This window comes from Columba livia, chromosome 1 (genome assembly GCF_036013475.1).
Source record: "Columba livia isolate bColLiv1 breed racing homer chromosome 1, bColLiv1.pat.W.v2, whole genome shotgun sequence".
NCBI lineage: Eukaryota > Metazoa > Chordata > Aves > Columbiformes > Columbidae > Columba > Columba livia.
The window spans coordinates 209184917-209210477 of record NC_088602.1 but is presented as its reverse complement, the minus strand read 5'-3'; positions in this window follow the sequence as shown (position 1 = coordinate 209210477).

Genomic DNA, 25561 nt, shown 5'->3' with positions numbered 1-25561 from the left:
AGTGCAGGAAGGATTTGCTTTAGGATCTGAAATCGCCTTGAAAGCTGGGCAAGAAAAAAATCAGAGCTAGGCCTGCAGGGAGCAGGAGGGAGATGGCTGCAGCTGCCTTATGTCACCCCAATGACTCTTGACGTTATTTAGGAGGCAACTGAGGTAAAGCCTCATATGCATATGAACGCTCTTGCATATGTATGTGCTCCCCTGGCCTTGCTTCTGACCACCACTATAAGCCAGATTTTCTCCCCATTCCTCCCTCTGGTTCATCTGAAAAGAGCAATATGAGCCAGACCTAAATCAAGGCTCTCTTGGGGGCCTTTGGGGGGATGTGGGTGCTTTCTAGGCAAGATGGGGGTGGAAGGGATGCTCTCCTGAGGGCTCCTCCTGACCTCATCACCAACACCGCAAGCACTGCTCACAGGTTGTGGAAAAGGATATCACATAGTCAGGGCAGATCTCTTTTTCTTGCTGTCACTGTTAATTTTTTTAACCTCTTTGGGACTGCAGAGGCTGATCTGGGAGTAAAAGAATAAGAGAGAGTAGCTGCCTTCATCTTAGGATGGAATGGCAGATACTGCTCCATCAAAAGCTTGATTTTTGGAGCAGGGAGGATTTTTAAAATCTGCTAAATAACCTTGATTGATAATAACCCTTAAATACCCACCCCACCTTCCAAAAACACACTCACAACCTCCAGAAGGTTGTCTTTTACCCAGATGTCTCAGTGACATGGTTTTTGGCATGGTCCCACAAGTAGCTCTCCTGTCCCACTTTGTGGATGTGGGAAGAAGGAGCTGGACAGTAGAGGCAGGGTTTCCTGAGTCGACTTTGCAGCAGGAGATGAGATTTTGTGAAATTACCCTATAAGCAAGATGTACAAATCAAGAGCTGCCATCTTGAGTACAGGAGAGCCTTCAGAAACCCTGGAAAACTGTAGTCTAGAAATTTTTAATTGCAAGGAAATGCTTTGCATGAAATATATCTTTGCCTTGTGCTTCAAAAGTATCCTCAAGATTTGTGCATGTCCAATATTTCTTATCATAGAATAGTTTGGGTTGGATGGGACCTTCCAAGCTATCCAGTCCACTCCCTGCCATGAGCAGGGACATCTTCACCAGCTCAGGTTGCTCAGAGCCCCGTCCAGCCTGGCCTGGGATGTCTCCAGGGATGGTTCATCCACCACCTCTCTGGCCAGCCTGGGTCAGACTCTCACTACCTTCAATGTAAGGGATTTCTTACTCATGTCTGGCCTCAATCTCCCCTCTTCTAGTTTAAAACCATCACCCCTTGTCCTATCGCTGTGGGCCCTGCTAAAAAGTCTGCCCCCATCTTTCTTGTCAGCCCCTTTCAAGTCCAGAAAGGCCACAATAAGGTCTCTCCAGAGCCTTCTCTTCTCCAGGCTGAACACCCCAACTCTCTCTTCAAGAGACTAAAAAAAAATGAGCCTTGTCCCAAAGCAAGGTGCTCCTCTAGGGTGCCCACAGACAACAGCACATCTGTTGGGCACCAAATATTGAGAAGAGGTGGTTGATGTTGCCAAAAAAGTGCACTCATGGGACAGTCCGCTTCAGGGAACTAGGCCCATCTGTGGAGCAGACATCATTTGGGATGGTGTCATTAGAGATCATAAATAAAAAGGGACATGTGGACCTCTAGGGAAATAAGCCCTGGTTCCGAGTGCAATGCAAAAAGACAGACGCTTTCCTTTTGTTTATAACAATGCCGTGTGCCCATCTGACCCCTGCTCACACACACATACACACGCTGATGCATGTACACTATTTCAGGGCAGATTTTTACCTCAAGCAATGGGAAATATACAGTAAGTTCAAAGCAGCAAGAACCAAATACATTTTTTTTTTCTTGAGAAGCCACTGACCTCAAGCCATTTCAGATCTTACAATGTATATGGGGAAGTGTGGAACCACCCCTTTGCTCCAAAACTGGAGGTATAGGTGCTATATCCTGGTATTTTTTATAAGCAAGGCAGAATAATGCCCCTGACTTGGATATTTCCTATAAGCAGTTCCTTCAGAGAACCCAGGAAATCTGATTTTCTGTCTACCAAAATCTGCGGGCAGCCCAAGAGCAAATTCATCTCTTCTTATTTTCTCACAATGAAATTTAGACTTTCATTCCCAGCACTGCCGAGGGTCGCTGCTGCAGCATCACTGTCTGTCTGTCTCAATCATTGCAGCCCCATTATTTCATATCCTCTCTCTGCTCTGCTTGTTTTGTGCCTTTAACATTTCAGTATCGATACTTCCTTTCCACTATAGCTGAAAACTGCCACCTTAACTGAGCTTACGGTCAATAGCAATAGATCCAGCAGGCTCCGGCTGTCCGTCTCTCTGCTGTCTGCTCTATTTCATTTTCCATATTTTTCATCCACCAAAGAAGATTTCATTCCTCCCCTCCCTTTCTCCCAAGTCCCAGCCCAAGCAGGATAGTCAGCATTTCGTTTTGCACTTCATTAAAGCAGTTCCTAGATGACCAGCAAAATGCTGGGATAAACTGTTCCCTGGTGTCAATGTCCCATCATTGCAAGAGGTGAGGTCCAAAGTAAGACCACAAGTGTAATGGGAGCAGCTGAGGGACCTGGGGGGTTCAGCTGGAGAACAGGAGCTGAGGGGAGACCTTCTGATCTCTGAACTGCCTGAAAGGAGCTTGGAGCCAGGGGGGGTCGGGCTCTGCTCCCCAGGAACAAGCGCCAGGAGCAGAGGAAATGGCCTCAAGTTGTGCCAGGGGAGGTTGAGGTTGGATCTCGGGAACAATTTCTTCCCCAAAGGGTTGTTGGGCACTGGAACAGGCTGCCCAGGGCAGTGCTGGAGTCACCATCCCTGGAGGTGTTTAAAAGACATATAGATGAGGCTCTTAGGGACATGGTTTGGTGCTAGATTTAGGTTACGGTAGCACTCAGTGATTTTAAGGGTCTCTTCCAACCAAAATGATTCTAGGATTCATCTTACCACCACACTCAGCTTTTCTTTAGTGATCAGTGACAGAACCCAAGGGAATGGCAGGAAAGATGTGCCAGGGATTTAGGTTGGACATGCGGAAAAGGTTCTTCACCCAGAGGTTCTGGACACTGTAACAGGCTCCCCAGGGAGGTGTCACAGCCCCAAGCCTGACAGTGTTCAAGAAGAGACTGGACAATATCCTCAGACACACAGTGTGAACTATGGGGTTGTCCTGTGCAGGGACAGGAGTTAGACTTGATGAGCCTTGTGGGTCCCTTCCGACTCAGGACATTCTATGATTCTATGAGTGCCTACTTCTGTCCCTTGGATGTGAGGGTAGCCAGGGAGGATTTGGTCAGCTAGAAATGCTTCCGTGGTTGATCCTTGAGTATATGTGGGATATTGCTTTCAGTGCTGGGTGGGAATGCATCTTTCTGTTGGGAAACTGTCCTGAGTAAGCTATGGGCCACAAGAAACTGCTTACTGCTGATGTCTACCTTAGTTATTAGCCCTAGCTCTTTACAGTGGCTATCTGTAGAACCAAGGTCAGAAAGCTCTAGTGTAGACGCCAGGTTAGTTACAGCATCAAAATTAGGCATTTCTACAAAGAAGTTTGATTGCAACCCTGCAACTCCACATGAGACCTTGCTGCAAAGAAAAACAGTGGTATTGATAACCACATCTCTTCCCTGCCATTGCCAAGGCAGTTGCCTCTTGGAAGGACAGGATGGAAACAGAAGAGCTGGAATATGGAGCTGCAAAGACCCATCTGGCAGGTGTCCACCTGGTCACTGCAGGACATCCTGGTCTCACTTGTCCCTCAACTTCCTTGGAAGTTCTTAATGAATGTATTTCTCATGATCCCTTCCAGACTGTCATAGGTGACAGCAGGTGTCAGGGGTGTGCAGTGTCCAGGAGTTTGGGGGCTGCATGGGCAGGCAGAGCACCTGAATTGGGAGTCTGCCTGAGACCACATACAAAACAAGTTCAAGAAGAGACTTGGATGGATTTGTTTGGTCAAAACACCCGCTTAAGGAGTCAGAGAACTAGTTTTGGATATGAAAGTGCTGCAACCCAAGGAATCAGGAGCATAAATGTTGCCTCCATCACCAAATCAATCAACCAGTCAATCAATCAATCAATCAATCACCCTTCCCTTCTGTTTAAACTGGAGCTGTTTGTGAGAAAGCAGAAGAAAAATAGAGCACAGACATGTAATTCATCTCATCAAACGTAGGCCACCTAAAGGTTGTCTGTCCAGGCTAGGCAAACCTCAGGTCTCACTCCAGAAGAGTTTAATTCCAGCCTAAGGTCAGCACGTGGGATGAAACATCCCCTGAAGATGTCTCCTTCTTTCCATCCTCTAGTTGAGAAATCAATAGGAGTTTTTATTCAGATAAAACTGTGCGTTTCTGAGTTTAAAATCCCTTCAGTCTTTTTCCGGGAGATACAGGTGAAGGTCGTCTCAAAGCCATGGCTGATTCAGAGTCCTGTGATGACTTCCAGTGTCAGGCAATATAAACCAGCTTAGATATCAGCCTAACCCCCGGCGACCTGCCCAGCACCCAAGCAGGGTTCCCTCAGGCTGTTGAGACACTGGGAGCAGTTTGATTAAAATTTGATATTCCTTCCGGCGCAGTTATGCTGGTGAGGAAAAGCATCCAGGAGGCTGAGGAAGCAGCATGCAGAAAAGCTTGATGAAAGGAAGTCTCAGGGCTCCTCACTGAGGGAGGGTTTGTGCTCAGAGCAAGGGTAGTTTGGTGGTTTGATTACTTTTGTAATTAGCAAAATAGGTCGAAGGAATTGTATTTCTTTAACGAAGAGAATAGAAGGCAAGTGGAGATAGAATAATAGTCTTCCAGGAGACTAAAGATATTTGAAAAAGAGATGAGAATAATTCTACTCCACTGGGAAAAAAGTAAGAAGAACTGAGCTTAATTTTCAGCGAAGAAGTTTTAATTTGGATACTGGGGTAGACTAGCAGTTGTGTTCACAACAAAATGCTAAAATGGCTTCACAAGGGAGGTTGTAGAATCTCATTGATTAGGGGTTTTGACAGATAGTATGGATAAACTTCTGTTGAACATGATCTAGGTGTCCCTGATTCAGTTTTGGTCCAAAAGACTCAATTGTATTTCTGTGATTCTGTGGCTTGATACATTCCTTGCAAAGAAAGATTATTACTTTTAAAAATTTCTGGTTCCACCGTTAATTTCTCTTCTCAGTAGGAGCCTTGAGGTTTTTTGCTATCTTCTCGCAAGGGTAACAATAAAATACTTCATTCTGCCTTAGTGTAATATATTCTCTCTGCACATTCAGATTTTAGGTTGAAATCCCCCAGTCTAGGGCTATACCCCAATTCTGCCTTTGTCTCTCTATATGTTACCTCCTATGGGCAAACTCAGGATTATTCTCTGCACTTCTTATGAGAGCTCCCTGAGTTATTCTCAAAGGCACTACCAGTCCCTGGTGGGATTGTCAGATTTAGAGGCACCACCTTAACACACCCTGAAGTGCAAATCGTCTCCAAAAGCGTAAAACGGGACTAGTCCTGCATGGGCTGACTTGATGACGAAAGGTTTGGGAGTCTGCTGCCAACACTGTGGCTCCCACTTCCATAATCATGTGTCTTTTTAACGACTTGGCTAGAGGTGCTGCCTGCACAGCAGCTCTGGGAATTCTTCCCTTTTTGAAAAGCCAGGTTAGGAAGATAAAGATATTCAATGATCAGTATATGCTAATGCTAAGCTATCAAGTTACTGACAATTGTCAAGTTACTTCCCTTTAGACTGGTTGTATCTGGTGTTTCTGTACAGTGTATTATAGGCTAATTAATGCTGTTAATGATAATGGTTCTACTGCAAGAAGCCTGGAGTATTATCTCTATCTATCTTCTTGTCACCTTGCTTTTATCAAACCATTAAAGGAAAGCAGGCTATCTAATGGGACTATCAGCCCCCAGCACACTAATTCACTTACATCCATATGGAAATAGAAAGCACTCTACAAATGCAGGATGGATGCTTACACTAATTGCAGAGACTACGCATTGGTCTTCTGGCTTTCATTGTGAGCCGTCCCCTCGCACTTTGAGCCACGATCCAGCTCTTCTCAAAGTTGGAGGACAATTTATCATCTGCAGTGCACATCTTCAGCAGTTCAGATTTCAATCTGTCATCTTTAATATCAGTTGGAGACACATATATTGTACATTCTTCTAAACCACAAATCAGCAAAGCTGCCTCTTCTTTTTTTCAATCTACCGCGAAGCAATTATAGTGGTCGGAGACCATTCGTATTACTGGCACTGCAAAGAAGAGGGTAAGTGATATTTCATTTGGGGAAACTAATACTCAATTGAGATGTTCTTTCCAGGTCAGTCACTACCCCCAAGTGAGAGAGCAGGAAATTCACGACATTGGCTCCTTGACAAAAGGAAAAGGGGTCTTTTGTGTTTCTGTGGTGGTGGAAAGAGCCATAGAGACCTTTCCCAGGGGAGAAATGATCACAGCAACAGAAATCCATCGGACAGATGAAAGCAAACTAACCTTATGCTCAAAAGCAGCATAAATAGAAGCTGGGGAGGTCTGAGGCACATGTGGCATAAAGAGCCTCTTTCTGATATGTGTCTCTTCTTGGAGAAAACAGCTTAATATTTTTCTCAAATGCAGGGTTGAAAGCTGACTTTGTAAAGGAAATGTTTAAATAGAAAGAGCTTGAAGAAGATGTAGGGATAATCTTCAGGGATCAGACATTATCGCAAGAAACTTCGGAGAACACAGGTACAATCCAGCCATTAATCTCATCGTTGCCAATCCTGAGCACAAAAATAAAACAGTTCAGGGTTTGACAAGCAGCGACATCTGGGGTCCTTCTACAGCCCTCTGGTTTCACACCCGTGAGGGCTCTCATTTCCAAGTTTGCTCCTTAACGACAACCGCATGACATTTGCTTTTAACATACGGTCCTTTCACTGATCCAAGACCCCACTGGACATTGTGAGGCTAGCAGTGAAAACACAAATTTTGGCACAGCAGCACTAGCATTTTCCACCAGTTCTCTGCAAACTGCCACCCTATTATTACTTTATTTTTCTTTTTTTTCTTATTTTTTTCATCTTTTACACCTGGGGAGCTGGGATTCCTGCAGATTTCCTTCTGACTGCCGTGCTGGCGAGAGCCAAGTCTCATCTATATGCGACAGAGAGGCCTCGCTTCATGTGACAGCAGTGAAAGACAGATGCACAACCCCGGTTCTCATCAGCTGAGGACAGGGAGTCAGGAACAGCAAAGTGCTGTGAGATGTGAATCAACAGTATAAAATAAAATAAAATCTAAAAATCCAATTAAAGTTAGTCATTGGGAAGACATGCAGTGCATTGAGACGCCCTCTTTGGATGTGGTTTCCCCAGTTATGCATTGAGTTTAGTTCCAACACATCACGGGGAGGAGATATTGATACAGGGAATTGACAATTAACTAATTAACACTTACAGAACTAACCCTTTAACCCACATCACTATTGCCTAGCCTTGCTTAACTCTGTGTAACTTACTGTACAAAAAACCGGACTTTACTGATGCCTTGCAAAGATAATAATCCTTGGGTGCATCCTTGGTGCATCCTTGGGTGAACTAGAATACAGAAACTTGGGCACAGGACAGGAGATATGCCACTTTTAACCAACTCAGCAGTCTGAGACCCAACCAACTCATCACACTGGACCAAAGGTGACCGTGTACAGAGAAAGAGGACCCGGGGTCACGATCACTGCGCAGCTGCAACCAGGAGGAGCCGAAGGTGGAGACTGTGAAAATGGTCTCCCGGAATTCATTGTAGTAAGAACCACCTTCTCGGGGACAGGTTATGAATATGTATAGAATATGTATAGGTGTTCCTAAAACTTTCATGAATATGTAACACTTTACTGCATTTAACCAAGCTCACAGGTACTGTAATTTTACACACGTATTAGGTGAAATCATTCCCCGTGTGTCCGGTGTCGTAAATAAATACATACCTTCCTTATAACCTTGAGGGTTGTAAGGTCATTCCGCACCTCAATATCAAAGTCTCAAAGCTTTCATATGGCGTTGTGGAGGGATTGCAAAGTTCAAGAAAATTAAGAAGATGCTTCTGCTTTGGGAGCATGACTCCTCAACTTGCCCTTTAGTGCATCACCACACTCAGCAGTAAACGAAATAGCTTACGGGTTTGGTCTGAGCCACCAAATTCATAGGAAACTAATGAGGTTTTCTTCCCCTCATTCACCCATCAGCTTGAGCATTTCTCAAATAATCACTTAGACCTGATCAAGAAAATAACATCAAAACTCATCCAGAGATGAATGAACTAAGGAAAGTTCACAGTATGTTCCTGCTGTCTCTGAAATACCCAGCGGACACAGTGACCCAATCTGAATCCTTACCCTGGCACAAAACCCCCAGCCACTGATTATTTTTGGAAATTTCTGAGCGGGACATGACTGTGGTGATGTCTATCAGATCCCAAACTAACGTTCCTCTTCAAGTAGCAAAGCCCCGTTGAAATGTTGTGTCTTACCTAAAGCCCCGATACCTGCTGTAGCTCAGAGACAGAAGAAAAACATGCTGAAGAACTACAAGTAGCCTGAAAAACTTGAATTTAGAGCTCAAGTTGAAACTTGGCTATGTTTGGGTATGATTCAAGTCCAGTGCAAACAGCCTGGATGACAAAGAGAAGGAGACGGCTGGTGGGTGACTCTGCAGACCTGAAGTTGTGGGTCTGATTCAGGCTCTGGTTGCTCCCTCAGTTACTCTGGATGCACACAGATGTAAACGTGCTCATATCTGGCCCCATGATTGAAGGACTGTGACGCTGGTGTCCTACATATGCCGAAGACGTGAGGAATTGCTCTCATTAGTGAGCGGTTGTAAGACTATAGAAATAAAAAATATAAATCTGCACGGAACTTCCTGCCCCTGAGGCTCTGAATGTGCCAGACAAATGGTTTGGCTTCCTTCTAGATCTAGTTTTGGATGGCTGTAAATTGTCTTGAGTAACGTTTAATCTTCATTTCAGTCAAAACACCCCTGATCTGGCCGCGACTTTTGATGCAAGCTGATTGAAGTGTGCCTGTGAAATGATATGAAACATAAACACTAGAGATGGCAAAAATCATCTGAACATGCCTAGCCATCTATTTACATCTGAAAACATCCCAGGAGATAATGTCTGATTTTGTTCCACAAATGAGGAATAATGAGAAAGAGAACACTGGCCAATGGCTGCCATTTTTGCAAACAACAGCCGCAGTCTCAACATTTTCCCCCATTTATTTCATAGAAGTATTATTTTTTTATATATTTTTTAACAGATCTCACACAGCAAATCACTCTGTTAACTCTCTCTCTGCTTTTTCTCTTGCTGGCATTCTTGTTACAGCTCTGAAATGCAACAGGTTTTTCCCTGTGGGTGAAATAACCTCATCCAAAGGCTGTTGAAAACAACAGAAAATTTGAGCTCTCCAGCAGACTTAGAGGTCATGCTGGTAGGAAAGGGACTGATGTCAGTACTCAACATTTAATTAATATTTATAATAATAATAATCAGTCATAGTGTCAAGTTATGATTACAGTTCCTTGCTGGATTACTGCATATGCCCAGATATGCTCCTAGATAATCCATGTAATCTTCTCTCAATGCCTGATACGTGCTTTGTTTTCCCTGCTGAGCACATTGTACATTTTGGGATATACTTGCATTGCATGCAAGAGACGTTATTGCAACATATGTGGGAACACCAGAGCTGGCCTTCCACTTTGTTTTCTTGGGGTAACATCACTGTCCTTGGCCTGGGTGCAAGGAACAGAATGGGGTCCTGTGTTCTGTGAACCATCAGTGCTCATCACTCCTTTTCTTTTTTTGTCTTTATAACCATTTTATCTGTTAGACCCTGTGCAATCTTATGTCTCTGCTAATAGCTGTGCTGTTATAAATCAGTGCCAGTTTACTCCTGGACAAGTTAGTTGGTGTCATGATGTCCAAGCAAGTAAACAAAGAAACCTTGATAAGCAACTTATGGCATAACCCTTGCTCACAACACCATCCAACAGCAGGACAACGTAGTCTTCAGCTCTCTCTGAAAATGTCCATACGCACCATATGGATAAGAAATGTCTAGCACAACGGTGTTGTAAACTTGGTGATGTATTTACCAACAACCCCGCACACAAGCCGTAAAAATAAATAATAATTGCATATTTGTCCAGTGTTCTAAAAAATGCATAGAAACATGGGTTCTGTATCAAAGATCTTTAAATCAAGCCCTTAAGGCTTCTCAGAGAAACCTCTTTAGTCTTTAAGGACTGGAGAAATCAGGCAAATGCATTATGTAGGATCGGGGGGGAGCACAGGGCATCACATAAATTACTCAGTGAAAGAACAAGGAAGGATTTGAGCAGAGTAGGCTCATAGGAAAGACAAAAAGCTGAAAGAATCCTTTTTACTAAAAAAAGCTAAGCAGTGTTTTTAACATATTTTGAATCACATTTTCACGTGAAACAAAATTAAGGAAGTTTCTTTGATGGTCTTACTTGTTTGTCTTTATGGATATGCTAGGTCTGGTTCTCATTTCTACCAAGGTCTCATACCATTCACCCTGAACAAAGTGGTTTTAGAGTGTGTTCGCCTTCCCTTAAAGTACCCCCAAAAAGGCTTTTGTGTAAGAACTGACTCAATCTCTCCAGTTTCCCCACATTTTTAATTTCCCCTTTCACTCTCAAAAACCTCCCCAAGTTAAATCATGGAGAAGAAAAATAAGAAAAAGAACTGTTTTAATCGAACATTAAATTATGATTTAAACCTGCAAGAGCCAGAAAATGCGGACTTAAACTTTCAAAGCCCAGGGTTATATTCTCAGGTAATGAAAGGCCCTATGTCTAAGCATAACGATTTGGAGAAGGGGTCAAAATTACAGTGGTCCAGGGAGCTTTAACTCTTCAGCTTTGAATCACAACCTGATCCTTCTGCTAATGTACTTCTCCCTCACTTTCCAACACATTTCAAGCATTGTAAAGAGAAAACGATCCCAATCTCTAGTATTCTAAATATATTCCATGTGCTAAATGCTACTCTGTTTAATACCACACAATTCGCTAATATCATGTATTAGGTTTAATGGTCCAATTTGTGAAAAAATATACCAGAAACACACTTTCAATGGGCCTTCTGCATTCATCTGGAACTGATATAAACAGGTATATGAAGAAAGGGAGAAGAAGACAGACGTTAATGGAGGGGATGGAAGGTAATTCTTGAACCATGTCTGGTTCTTCTTCCAGAAGGTTAGAGAAATTTTATTTTAGAAGGAAAAAGAGATGAGTGGGTAGACACAGGGCGTAAACTGTGAGCAGGATGAAGAGACCACCTGCCTGTGGGTATTTCACTCTGTAAGATGTTTAGGGTATCTTTTTGGGTGATATGAGGTCCTTCCTCCTATCATTTGATGCATATGTTTCCCTTTCTTCTTCTAAGATGAGCCTCCATCAGATCAAACCCTCTTTAGGTTTTCACTTCTGCCATTTCCCAGGGTCACATCACACCTCAGAAAGCTCCAGAGATGCCCCACAGATACTGGGGGATTCTGTGATCTGGTGCAGGAACCAGCAGCACTGGTTGGTCATCAGGGCTGAACAGTAGCTATATGAAGGATTTTCATGTAAATCATTGAGGGTTTGAGATGTTGGATGGAATCTTTGCTCTAGAGAATGCAGTGGAGGTTCCGTCGGTCACTTTGGTGTGACCAGTTCCATCCCAGCCCTGTGTGCATGCACATACTCACACACACACCATCCTTTTCCAAGATCTGTTCTCAAATCTGCAGCTGGTTCCATGCAGCCTGAGATGTTTTATGTCTCTGCTGCACTCGTCTTTCTCTCCATACGTAATACAAAGAAAACAGTATTTCTCTGTCCTCCCTGATGTTCTTTGAGATCCATCCCAACACCAAACTTCTGATCCTGTATTCATAGAGGTTCTGGCTCGTATGGACTTTGGAGGCTGCAGGTGTTGGATCCCATTGACCTGGGCTTCCAAAGAACCCCAAAATCATGAGGTTTTCCCTTTAGCCCCAGTAAAGTATCAAAGAATCATAAAATAGTTTGGTTTGGAAGGGACTTTCCAAGCTCATCCAATGCCACCCCTGCCATGAGCAGGGACATCTTCACCAGCTCAGGTTGCTCAGAGCCCCGTCCAGCCTGGTCTGGGATGTCTCCAGGGATGGGGCATCCACCACCTCTCCGGGCAACCTGCTCCAGTATTTTACCACCCTCCTTATCTCCTGTAACTAGGTCCCTGTTCACGTGCATTTCATTGCAAAGACAAATACAATGTGTAAATGATGGTTTCCTACTGAGATTCCTGAACTGGTGACCCTATGCCATTGGTAGCATTGCAGTGTTACTTGGAACATTCTGGTCCATAACTGCATTGGTTGGTGCAATGAGCCGCTTGTGACCTTGCTGCTTTAGGTGCTGGTCTGACATGAGGGATGTCTAGCTTCTTTGTGGACACAGAGCTTGTCCTCTGTGTTGTACAAGGGGAAGTGCAGGATGAACCACATGGTGAGGAGCTGGAGGAAAAGTCTCATGTCCGCTAGATGAAGGCTGAAGGCAATGATGTCATTTCTGGGGACATTGCTGACTGTGGTGGGAGGACCCAACAGCAGAACAACCCTTGTGAAGATGAGGAAACATGGGCTTGGAGGGATACTGGGTGTGAGGAAACCCACACTGCATTTTCCACCAGTCACAACTGTGCTGGGCCTCAGTCTTCTCATCCAAGTAAAGGAAGATGAAAATGTCATTTATCTTCCTGTTTCTGGCAGTGATGCCATCATTCAACCGCCCTACACAGGGGGAGTGAAGTTTTCTGGCTTTTGTTTTAATGGAAGGGCCATTCTTGCCACCAGTGCAAGAATAGTGGTATTAGGGACATGGTTTAACAGTAGACTTGGCAGTGTTGGGTTAACAGTTGAACTCAATGATCTTAAGGGTCTTTTCCAACCTAATTGATTCTATGATTTTACAATTCTATGATTCCATATCTGTTCTGGGAAGACCCTGGTGCTTCCTGTTCAGTGATAAAGGGTTTTGGAGTGGTGTTTCTGGTGGACACCAGAAAGGCACGGCGACAACCTGCTTTCCTAGAGCATGGAGGAAAAAACCACTGTACAAATGCAAAAAGTAGAGGGACATGGGGTAGTACCACAGTGTAAGCAGACTGTCGCATCCCAAATATAAGCTTTGCCTCTCTGTCTTGACCCACTAAACAGGTGTGATTTATTGATTTAGGCCATTCTACACCTATCCAGCAAAAAAATCCCAGAGTGGACAAAACATACACACAGTCCTTGGAGTTCCTGGAAGCCTTTTGACCTATCAATATCCATGAAATCAGAATTAACCTTTCTGGACTGCTCATTTAAAACCTTTGGTCAATCCCATGCAGCACTATAATAGGTGTATCGACCTTCGGCCGAGCACAATCTTACATGCTGCTTCCACATCTCACTGTGACACTTGTTGACAGGCCCCATGATGTGAAAATATCCATGTGCCTACCTCTCTTCCCTGTAAGAAAAGAGCTTGAATTACAGTACTGAGACGGCAATGATCTTCATGAATTAATCCACCAACACATCACACAAATTTAGCCGTGTCCATAAAATTGGATTTCCCGATAGCTGGGGGGATTTGCAGTGTGCTCAGCCCTGAGTCAGGTATTACAGGCATTCAGCTGTGCACACAGCAGACATGATGCCACGCAGTTGCGGGCAGAAAATGCCCAAAAAAGCCTTAAGTGGCATGTACGTTCGGCACTGATTAGTGACACCGACCAGACCCGAACCAAGAGAAAGGCTCATGGGCCAAAAACACAGCAAAAAAACATGCATCTTCCCGATCTGTTTTGACTCAAAAAAGAACATTAACAGGGCTAACACTACTTTCTACTTCTTTATGATTAAAAAATAATCTGAAAAGTTATTTTTTAGCTGTTTGTGGTTGTTTTGTGTTTTTTTTTTTCTTTCTCCTGTTTGCTTTTTACATTCCAGTACTTAAAAGGGACCTCTCAGAAAGATGGGGACAGACTTTTTAGCTGGGCCTGTAGTAATAGGATAAGGGGTGATGGTTTTAAACTAAAAGAGGGGAAATTCGGGCCAGACATGAGGAAGAAATCTTTTACATTGAAGGTGGTGAAACAATGGCACAGGGTGGTCAGAAAGGTGGTGGATGAACCATCTCTGGAGACATCCCAGGCCAGGCTGGACGGGGCTCTGAGCAACCTGAGCTGGTGAAGATGTCCCTGCTCATGGCAGGGGGGGGAACTGGACGACTTTGAAGGTCCTTGCCAACCCATGCTATTCTATGATTCTACCTTAGAAATAGTAGAACCATGAAGGAGCAGCAGTGTGAACACAGAAGAGGTCTCAGCTGTGCACTGCTCAATCTCTTGCCCTTCATCAGAAAGGTTAGTAAATTAGTAGCAAAACTCCTTCCTCCAACCTTATTCTTGAGCATTCAAGCCAAAGTGGAGCTAAGAATGAAAACAAATGCCAACTGGAAGATTAATCAAAATTCCCATCTCCTCCTCAATTATTCACTGCCCATCTCTTTTGACATCTGATCCCTTTGAGCCACAGATTTGTCAAGTAGCTTGCCTTTAAAATAAATAATGTGGAAGTACTTCCTGAGAACGGTGTTTCTACTGTGCTATCCATCTTACCAGCACTTTGCAGCCATTAACTAATTGAGCCTCTAAACAATGACATGAGGTGCGGAAGGTGCCCGTGTTTGTACAGATGGACAAACGGAGGCATGTGAGGAAGGGGCTGAGTTTACCAACCCTAACCCTATGGGTGGCATTCAGCCAGCTGTGATGTAGGTACCTCTGCAACAGCTGGTGACTGAAGTCCCTTGACAGTTCGCAGAAGGATTTATCTTCCCCTAAAGCAGGTATCTGGGTTTGGCTTGCAAAATATGTCAAATTTAGACAGAGTCAAGAGAGGTGAATCCAGCTTCAAGCGGTTTGTGTAAAGCAAGTTGCTGCCAGAGACAAGGGTGGGCTGTAGCAAGTCAGGAGCATCAGAATTGTGAAGACAGTTTTTCCTATTTCCTTGCAAATTCTTCTCAGTTTGTGGCTTTTAACCAGAAACTAGGTCTGGATAACGCAACATAACTACTTTATAGAAGAGATGGCTGAGAGCAGTTGCAGTAGATGTCTGTAAAACAATAAGTGCCACTGAGGAATGAAGATATAAAGCTCATCCACCATCTCTTCTGATACAAGAACAAGGAGTCATCAGCTCTGCCAGGCAGATGGGACTTTGCAGAAAGCAAGCTGAAAACAAACACAAGGACATCCTTCAGATGGCAAGTTGTTCTGCCAACTGCCTTCTCATGGCAGACACTAATGCAGGTTCAGAAATCCATTGGACAAATTCCTGAAAGAAAACCAAAAATTCAGAATGCCTTCTAAATATAGAGGTCCCTTTCCCAGGCATCTGTAGTGTGGCCCTGCTGGATAGGACATTGTCATGGGTAATTCTGGGGCTTAGGCAATGGCAAATGCTGGGTAACATCTCCATCCATCCATCCATCCATCCATCCATCCATCCATCCACCTACCCATCCAGGACTTACGGTGCTTTCAGATCCCATCTGAGGCTGGTGACCAGTTCTTAAACCCAGTATGGGAGACTTCACTGGGACCAGGGGACACGTCTGAGCTGCAGTGGATGCTCTGCTCACTAACAGAGGGGGAGAGGATTGATCTGCAGGGGTGGGTTAACCTCACAGCCAGGCTATGGGCACGCACGTGTGAGGGAAGACCGCAAAAACCATTCCCCAAAATGCACCTGCTATGCGACTAAATAAAGCTGCAATGGTCTGGCAGCTTTTGCAGATGCTAAACTTGCTCGTTATGCAGGTTTAATAGCAGAGGCAGAGCTGGGTATCAAACCACAGAGAATGGGTTTGGGCTCCGTTCCATCCATGAACCACGAAGTGTGACGATCCGCTGGCGAGCCAAGCCCTTAGACTTAAATGTTCTGGCTGGAGAGACCTGTCGTGAATGGAGAGCAGAGAGAGAAATATGGGGTCCACATCTGCCATCCAGATGCAGACTAAGCACTCTTTAAAATGCCTCATTGATGCAGAGACAGGAATACACCGGGGTTTCTCTCTTTTGAATATATCGGGTTTTCTCTCTTTTGAATATACCAGGTTTTCTCTCTTTTGCTATTGTAGACCGTACACTAGCAAATGCAAATCACACCCCTGCCAAACTTCAATGAAACGCTGTCTTTATTTCTCAACTCACAGCTTTACGCAGTGTCAGGCATTGATTTGCCAAAAGGATTAAAGCTGCTTCAGCGTCTACCCTGCATTAACAGCTTCTCCTGTGTCCCTTATTTGGACTCTCCCATCATGATGCTGGCAGCTCTTGAGCTTCAGTTGCTGAGTTTTGCTTTCACGTCCCTGCAGCTGCTGCAAAGCCACAGAGAGAAACCGCAGTGCATCGCGGCCCTTGGGCACGTGTGTTTGCTCTGCTGCCTTTCCCCTCCTCTTGTCTTCGCAGTCTCTTGCAAGAAGGCAGCCTGCATCCCATGACTGAGATGGGAGAAGAGAGGAGAAGAATGCAGCCTCAAAGTGGTCCTGGCTTGTTTTTTGGGGGTTTTGCTTTGTTTGTTGGGTTGTTTTTTATTGGAAGCATTTCTAAATACCCTGTTCCTTGGGTAATTACTCTGCAAACTGTTAATTTGTTAATTCCTACTGCAAATTCCCTTACTCCTTCCTGGGCATCACAGAGGACTAGAGGATTCCAACAACGCCCTAAGAAAATAAAATGGTGCCTTTTATGCTCCATTTCCATGGGAGAAAACCTCATATATTTTGTTTTGTTTGGGGTTTTTTGGTTTTTTTTTTTTTTTGAGTTCACATCAGGAAGCAGCTTTTCTTTTGCAGGAGGTCTGAGTTGCACCCCTCAGCCCAACACACTGCCTTCTGCTGTCATCGGACACATCCTGGGACAGGAGGAGGCAGTAGGAATAGCAGGCTGTGATTGCAGCTCATGGTGACGCCAGGAACGACTCTCAGAGCAGAGCAGAGAGCTGGTTTGTTCCAGGCTTCCCTTTGAAATTATATTTGGGGGGAAACTATGGGTTTTGCAAAACTGAAACTGTCAGAGGTAATTTTTACTTTTAGTTTCACCCATATTCACTTTGTACCATCACACTGGGGATTGCCAGGATGAAGGCTGGCTGCTGTCCTGCCCCAGGGAAATGTCTTCTGGGGCTGCTGGGAGGGAAGGATGCTTCACACCTCCCTTAGAATCATAGAATCATTTCAGTTGGAAGAGACCTTCAGGATCGTCGAGTCCAACCATAACCTAACTCTGGCACTAAACCATGTGCCTAAGAACCTCATCTAAATGCCTTTTAAACTCCTCCAGGGATGGTGACTCCACCACTGCCCTGGGCATCCTTTTCCAATGCCTGACAATGCTTTCAGTGAAGAATTTTTTCCTACTATTCAATCTGAACCTGCCCTGGTGCAACTTGAGGCCATTTCCTCTCATCCTATCACTTGCTGCTTGGGAGAAGAGACCAACACCCTCCATGCTACAACCTCCTTTCACGTAGTTGTAGACAGCAATAAGGTCTCCCCTCAGTCTCCTTTTTTCCAGGCTAAACAGCCCCAGCTCCCTCAACTGCTCCTCGTCACACTGTGCTCCAGCCCCCTCACCACCTTCGTCACCTCCTCTGCACTCTCTCTGGTACTTCAATGTCCTTCTCTGAGCTGGACGCTTTGCTCCATGAAATGTCCAGTGGCAGGACCACCTCCCATCTGTCCAGACTTCTTGGGTCACAGCAGGAGCTCTCTGACTACACAGTGACATCTCCCAGCAGAGCTGGAAATGTGGCTGCAGAATATACTCTTAGCCACGCTTGCCTCCAGCTATTTCGGGTGCTGAAGGAAAATACCGAAGCCCTGACCTGACTAAAGAGCTGGAGAATTACATGAAATAAATAATGATAATAATAGCAGAGTTACTCCTGCGTGACATGCGACCTTTTGTATCTGATTAATGTTTATCCAGGATGCACAGCCTGGGGAAGCTGCATGTGAGGTTGCACACCCCTCCCCACACTCTGAGAGCATAAAATCCACTCCAGCATCACTCTCATGGTTACCATGATACTGTTATTGTTCCATGCTTCTTCCCTCTCTGTCCTCATTGACTTTAAGCAGATGAGAGCAGAGAGATGATGGATGGCTGGATTAGATGCTGCACACCTACTTCAGGCTTATAAAGCAATATTTTTCTGTCCTATTTAGATGCATCTCTCCCGTTGTGAGCACAAAACAGAGAATAACAGGGAACTATTGTTGCTGGGCAGTGCCTCTGGTTTACACATACGTGCAGCATGAATCCATTCATGGCATTTAAAGAAAAAAAAAAAAAAAGGAAAGCTGACAAATATAATCAATTACAGCAAGCCAGCTGCAAGGTGAAATGGAATAACCATGTGTTTCACCATTCAAGGTTCAGTGAAGGTCCCAGGCAGGGAAAAAGGAAAGATTACTGTTGGCCTTTAAGGGGAGTTACCTCTTCTCTGTTCAAAGGCTGAGTCCCACGTAATCCAATTTCACATCCTACCTTTAAAATGTTATTGGATCTCCCTGGAACTGACAAATGTTGAAACTCCCAGAGGGGGAACAGCGTGAACTAGCCAGAAGCTCAGGTCTCCAATCTGTATTTACAGGGCTGGAGTAACACAGGTGAGCAAAGCTTGCAATTAAAACTGTCCGCTCCAGGGCTGGATCTGATATTGAGGGTCTATATTGTGCCACTGAGATTCAAATGGAGCTCTTGGTTTCAGTATGGAGATCTTCAGGAATCACTTTTTGTTTATATGTCATCCAATGGCTGGAAGAGCCCATATGGACAACACACAGTGTGACCCTCCTGTCTCCTTGTTTGAACACCAGCAGCCTCTATAGGCAAGCCTGCTGGTGACCGATATGCTCATGGGAGTGTGATGGACCTTGTGGTTGTATTTGGGTTTCTGTGGTTGTTTGTGGGGTAACTGAGATGCTTTCACTGCAGCTGGAACTGCAGCACTGGCTAAGAGCAGCCAAGACCTCAGGTCCCGTTCGGATGGCCAGGTGGCTTCAACAGATGTAGCAGCCATGTTCTCGCTCTCTAGCATAGTTGTCCCCTTGAACTTCTGCTTTTTCTTCCTTCTGCTTCTCCATTAACTGCTGGAGAAGGCATGTCCTCGGGGCAAAAACAGTGTGGATGCTTAAGGGCACAAGGAGGTGGAGTCTTGGCATGATGCCCATGGTTTCTTCCTAAATTGGGAAGTTCACCCAAACATCCAAGGGGCCTGGAGATTATTCTTCCTTTCTTCTGTAGGATTTTATTGAACTTATGTGGAAGTGTTATGGTTTAATGTTGGTAATAATGTCCATAAATTGCCTTCAAGGATACTTCTCCCACAACACTAGGACTTTTAGGGGGTCTCACATTGTGACTGGGGGCAATGTTATTTCCAGGGCATGACATGGCTGATATACAGAAAGCTGGAAGATAATACATACAGTGCAAACAACTGAGGGCTATATTTAACCACAGAGCAATGATTTCCAGCATCCGTTCATGTAATGAGGATAGCATTGCCAGAGAAGGAGGAGGACGGTTGGGTAACACACCAGAGTAACTTCTTGCCACTGTCCTCTTGCTCCATGTAGGAGCAGAGCTGGTGATCACAATCCATGTTGGAGCTGGGTCTAACGTCATCCTGAGATATAGAACCTAGGGGGAAAGCACAAAATAGAAAGTAGTCCTCAACTGGCACATATGATTCTATGTTCTGGGGCATCAGTTTTGCGCTGGGGGCATCAGCCATGCTGGAGCTTTAGAAGACTCTTGGTCTGGCTGCACTACGGTGTGCTCATCTTTTGGTCCAGCATGAGTTATGGCACCTATAAACCTCTTATTTTATTGCTGAGGCTAATGAGCTCTGGGTCCTCTAGGTAGAGTCTTGCAATTACACGGCTCCTTGGGATGCTGATTTAGGGACTGAACCAAGTCTATCCTCTCACCAGCCACTGCCTTAGTGCCTTTGCTGTCAAAGGCTGACCAAAACACTCAGGTTGGCTCTCAGTACCATGAGAACTTATCAATCCCTCCCCTCCACCCAAAAATAAAACAGAATCATAGAATCATTTTGATTGGAAGAGACTCTCACGATCGAGTCCAACTATTAACCCAACACTGGTGCTAAACCATGTCCCTAAGAACCTCATCTATACATCTTTTAAACACTCCAGGGGATGGTGACTCCACCACTTCCTAAATATCACAAGCAACCAGAAAGATCTATCTGAATCATCAGAGATGCCCTAGGAACCTGTTGGAGTGGCTGGTCTTTCCAGCACCACTGTCACAGGAAGGAGAGGAGAGGGGACAAATATTTCTGAATTTCTGGCTGTTGTAGCAGCAGGATTTTGAAAGGCAGGATTCATTTGAAAATCCTACAGTGCCTTCTTTTACAAATACAGGCCCAGAATTTCCAGGGAAGGAGCTGTCTTAGGAAAGATCTGGCACGCCCTAAATAATAATCATTATTATTAGTATAATTATATTAATTACTGTAATTACAAGGAGGGCAAGACACTGTGGGAAACACAGATGAGTAGGGTGCTATACAGATGCCAAGTGTGATTGGGTTTTCCCTTCTTCTCTGCAGTCTAAAAGCAGCTGCATTGCTTGCAAAAGAAGAGGAAACAGTTCCAGAAATACACACACACACACACACACACACACACACACACACACACACTCGCTTCTTCTGTACGTGTGTGTCAAGATCAAGAGTGTCAGGTAGAAAATGCTGCCAGAGCCTGGTAGGCAAAAAAAAATTGACAAGGGAATCCAGTGTTATCTGGAACTGCTCTCTCCAGAGAGGCTGAAAATCTTTGATAGGTTCACTCCAGGGGAAATAACTTCGGAGGATAAGAGGCATTGATGTGCGCCGAGCAAAAGGCAACCTGTGTGCACGCCGGCGCGGCAGCGGGGTTGGAGCTGACATGCATTCTTCTCTTTCTCTCTCTCTTTTTTTCCTCTGCTCTTTTTCCCTGTATATTTTTTTTATTATTTTTTTTTCCTTTTTTTTTAGTTTTCAAAGCAGCCCCCAGTCTCCCAGCAATGGTGAATGCTATAAAGAATCGAGTCATGCCAGTGCCTCCGCGGAGTGGGGGAAGCGAAGAGCAGGAGACGAAGAGAAGAAGGGAGGGGGAATGTCAATAGGCAAATCTGAAAAGTAAACCTGGGGAATGACTGTGTATCTAGTATGTGTGTGTGTACGTGCTGGTGGAGCCTCCAATGGAGCAGAGGAAATATTTTTTCAGAAATTTTCCTGTGTTTGAGAAGGAGGAGAAGGTGGAGCCTCTTTTGTCAGGAAAATCTGCAGCAATATTCTAGTCCTTTTGTAATTCAGTGGTCTGTGCTTGCATCTCTGGGAGTCAGATGCTATTCCTGGCACAGAATGACAGAATGTCCTGAGTTGGAAGGGACACACAAGGATCATCAAGTCCAACTCCTGTCCCTGCACAGGACATCCCACAGTCCACACCGTGTGTCTGAGGATGTTGTCCAGTCTCTGCTTGAACACTGTCAGGCTTGGGGCCGTGACACCTCCCTGGGGAGCCTGTTCCAGTGTCCAGCACCTCTGGGTGAAGAACCTTTTCCTATGTCCAACCTAAACCACCCCTGTCACATCTTCCTGCCATTCCCTGGGGTTCTGTCATTGGTGTCCAGAGAGAAGTGCTCAGCCCTGCCCCTCCTGCTCCCCTTGTGATGAAGCTGCAGCCCCATGAGCTCTGCCCTCAGTCTTCTCTTCTCCAGGCTGAACAAATCAAATAACTTTAGCTGCTCCTCATACGGCTTCCACTCTAAACTCTTCACCAACTTGATGGCTGGCACAGCACAGCCCACACCACCCTGTGTGGTTTTGCATCCTCTTTAACACTTCAACTTCCCTACTGCTGCAAAATCCAAACTCAAATGAGTGCAGCTCCTCTGTCATACCACAGCCCCAAATTCTGGTCCCAAATTCTGGCACTGTGCACTAAATTCAGAGTTTGGAGCAGGTCTTTCCCCAGGTTAGATAAATTCAGGACAAGAGGAAATGGCCTCAGGTTGTGCCAGGGAAGATTCAGATTGGATAGTAGGAGAAATTTCTTCACAGAAAGGGTTGTGAAGCAGTGGAACAGGCTGCTCAGTGAAGTGGTTGTGTCACCATCCCCGGAGGGGCTGAACAGACATGTAGATGAGGTTTTTAGGGACGTGGTTTAGTGCCAGTGTTGGGTTAATGGTTGGACTCATTGATCTTGAGGGTCTCTTCCAACCAAAATGATTCTATGATTCTGTGATAACTCGACCATGGTCGGGGACTTGTGTTGGTTTGAGGTTGGTAGAAAACATGCTGCTGAGATGAGGTTCTCCCCTGGATGTTTTAATTCTGTTCCACCACAAGAGCGGCTTAGGGAAGCTGGCAGTTGTTTGTGGGTTATTTTGAGCAGGACTTTTCTCAGCTAACTGCAGCTTGCAGAGGGGTAGGCGGTTATGTCTGCACTGCTTTATCGCCGCAAATTTGTTTTATGGTTGGGAAAGAGAGACAGTTCCTTCTAGAGCACAATTCATCTCTCCCAGCTGGGCTGAATTGTACCCGGGAAGTTCTTCTTTCCCTCCATCAACTATAAAAGGCGTCTAGACAACTTGCTCAGATTTATGCATCTGAACTGATGACACATAAAGTTAGATGGATGAAATCTGGCCAGGCATCATTCTCTCCCTTTCATACTGTGAGTGGTTTTGATCCTACTCTGGCTTTTTCTGCTCCTACTGGGCAGGAAGGGCTGGAGAAAATGGTGCCCTGGGGATGCAAACACCGTGGGGAAATGGCAAAGCCTTTGGATGGAGAGGTGGGAAGGTACGGCAAGGTCTCCAGAGAAGCTCCATGAAGTGCCTTCAGACCTTTCCTTTTTGAACTCTGAACCCCAAAATGGACAAACAAATAAAATGGGGGAAAAACAAAGCGACTCTTGAATGTTGCCTTTATTTTCAGCTCTTTTGTAACTCCATGCCATAAGCAACTCCAGGAGGGAGTTATTAATATCTTTTCATGATCATTGATTAAAAAAGGTTGAGAAACACCTGCATAGGTCTCTCTGACAGCTGCAGATGGAGAAATGCAATCGCTGTGTTAATCTCTGTATCAAAGCTACTGCAAAATGTTGGGAAGTGCTCTTTGTTTGGGGACTTTTAGGCAATAATGGTTCACCCTTTGCTGCCAGTAGACCAGGGTTGGTGCAGATGGATGCTGGGTCTTGGTGAGAAGCACCAAACAGTGTCCCTTTAGGGACACTGATAAGCCCTACTCTAATGATGGGATTGTTGCTTGGGGACCCTTCCCCAGGTTGTAACAAGATGATGGCAGCTGTGCTCGTGTTTTATTCAGGCTAAGCCAGGTCAGACTTGCTTTGTGAGCAGGTAGAAGATGCCAAACACTATCTGGACAACTTCTGCAGAAAATAGCCCTCCTCTTTCCGCATCACTTCTGAACCACTGTTTAAATCCCAGCTTTTAATCCAATTAACATGGTCCGTGAATGCTCACATACGATCTTTTTCTAACATGAAGTTGTGCAGCCTTACCTAGTTGGGCATGTACAAATGCAAGGAGAGAGAATCACCCTTTGTCAGCCTTTCCTTTTCTTAAAGATACTCAGAGATGAAAGCGAAGAGTTTGTTGTAATCAATGTACACCAAATGGGTTTCAGTTATTTTCAGTTCTTGGAGAGTCTGAAAAGAATGAGCATTGGTGAAATCCACCCCAGATATTTCTTTGCCTTTTGTGTATGTGTGTTTATTTCAGTTATGGAGCTTAAAAGGTCTTTTTTTTTCCTGGGAATCAGTGCAGACAGTATATCTGCAAAACCGTTTGGGGAGTACTCAAAGAGGCTGGGAATTATTCCTGTCAAAGAGGACTCTGCAGATGGACACCACCACCACGGTTAATGTGGCCAGCCTCAGGAGAACCAGCCTCGAGGCACAAAGGTTCAGTCAGAGCAGAAACCTATGACCTGTCTGAAATAATGAATAGGTCACGACTGTCAAAAATCTGAAACAAACTATGGGAGTGGGTGGACATGATAAGAGATGGCATGCAGTAACCTGTACCAAGGCAAAACCTCCTTCTTGGAGACACTGGGAAGATCTCAGTCTAAATCAAGGTGATCTGGGCTGGGTTATTTTTTTCAATGTGTTTGCATGGTGCCATTGACATTATGTGACATTCATGAATATGCATGTTATGAGCTTCACTACATCACTAGCTTGGGGAATGGAAAAGAAGATGAGATAGAGGGAAGTAAAGATGTGCAGATGAACAGACTTCCCTTGGATGTGATCCCTTCAGATGAGAGACATCAGGGGAATCCCTCTTGGTCATCTTTATCTCCCAGGTGGAGCTGAGATTGACTCAGGCAGGAGAAGGTGCAATAGTCAGGGGGAGTCTGGTGTAGTAGAAGGCAGGTACTTTGGTTCACAAGAGGTTAAAATATGGTAAAAAACAATTTCCATGTCCAAGACGCTCTGCTTTTTTAGTTCCCTGTTTTCTTGCAGGCCCAATTCCCAGGCAGACAAAATGGGCGGGAGATTCATCTCTATCACCTCTTCTCAACTCTACACAGCATCCTCAGCCACAGCCTGGCTAAAGTGGTCTCCTGTAGTCTTCATATATAAAACACCATTTCTGCCAGAGATTTCCTTGTTTCACCAAGCTCAGAAGGCTGAAGAAAGAAAATAATTGTGATTATTCATCATATTGCAGTAAATTTCACATGTGCCAAGGAGAGTTACCATTCCATCCTTCTGGGAAGTTTGCAAACACTACTGCCCTCCCTGGTCTTCATAATCCAAATGCACAAAACCCCCTGTAATTTGACCATCAGAGAGACTGCAATGGAAGACGTGGCAGGAATTGCTCTTCCGGTTGACATAAAACAGTGTTTTAACCACAAAACCATCTATCTTTTTTTGTGTCTCTTCCAGACTCCTAGGGTCTAGCATGGTTAGGCAGTGTGGTTGATTTATCGCTGTGCAGCTCTCAAAAGGATAATGACCACTGTATTTAAAAACAATGGAATGACCATTGAGAACCTCTGCTAAATGTCCCACTAACGTCTTTCCACCCTGGTTAAGTACAGTGAACATATTGACTGGCATTATAATGGGAATTATGAGTATTAACAACTTGGATGGGTATCTAAAATAGCTGCATATTGTTTGAAATTAACATCTATGTTAGTTCTAGTGTAACTTCGACCTTACCGGAGCAGGATCCCCTGTTCCTCCAAGTCGCTCTGTTACTGTTCATGAGATTTCCAGAAGGCAGAAGCCTTATTGCAGGAATCTGTTGATTTGGCCAGTATGTCAGCAGCATCTCTCCAGAGACGGTGGTCTCCTCATGTCAGAGCTCTCCAGCAAGAGATAACGG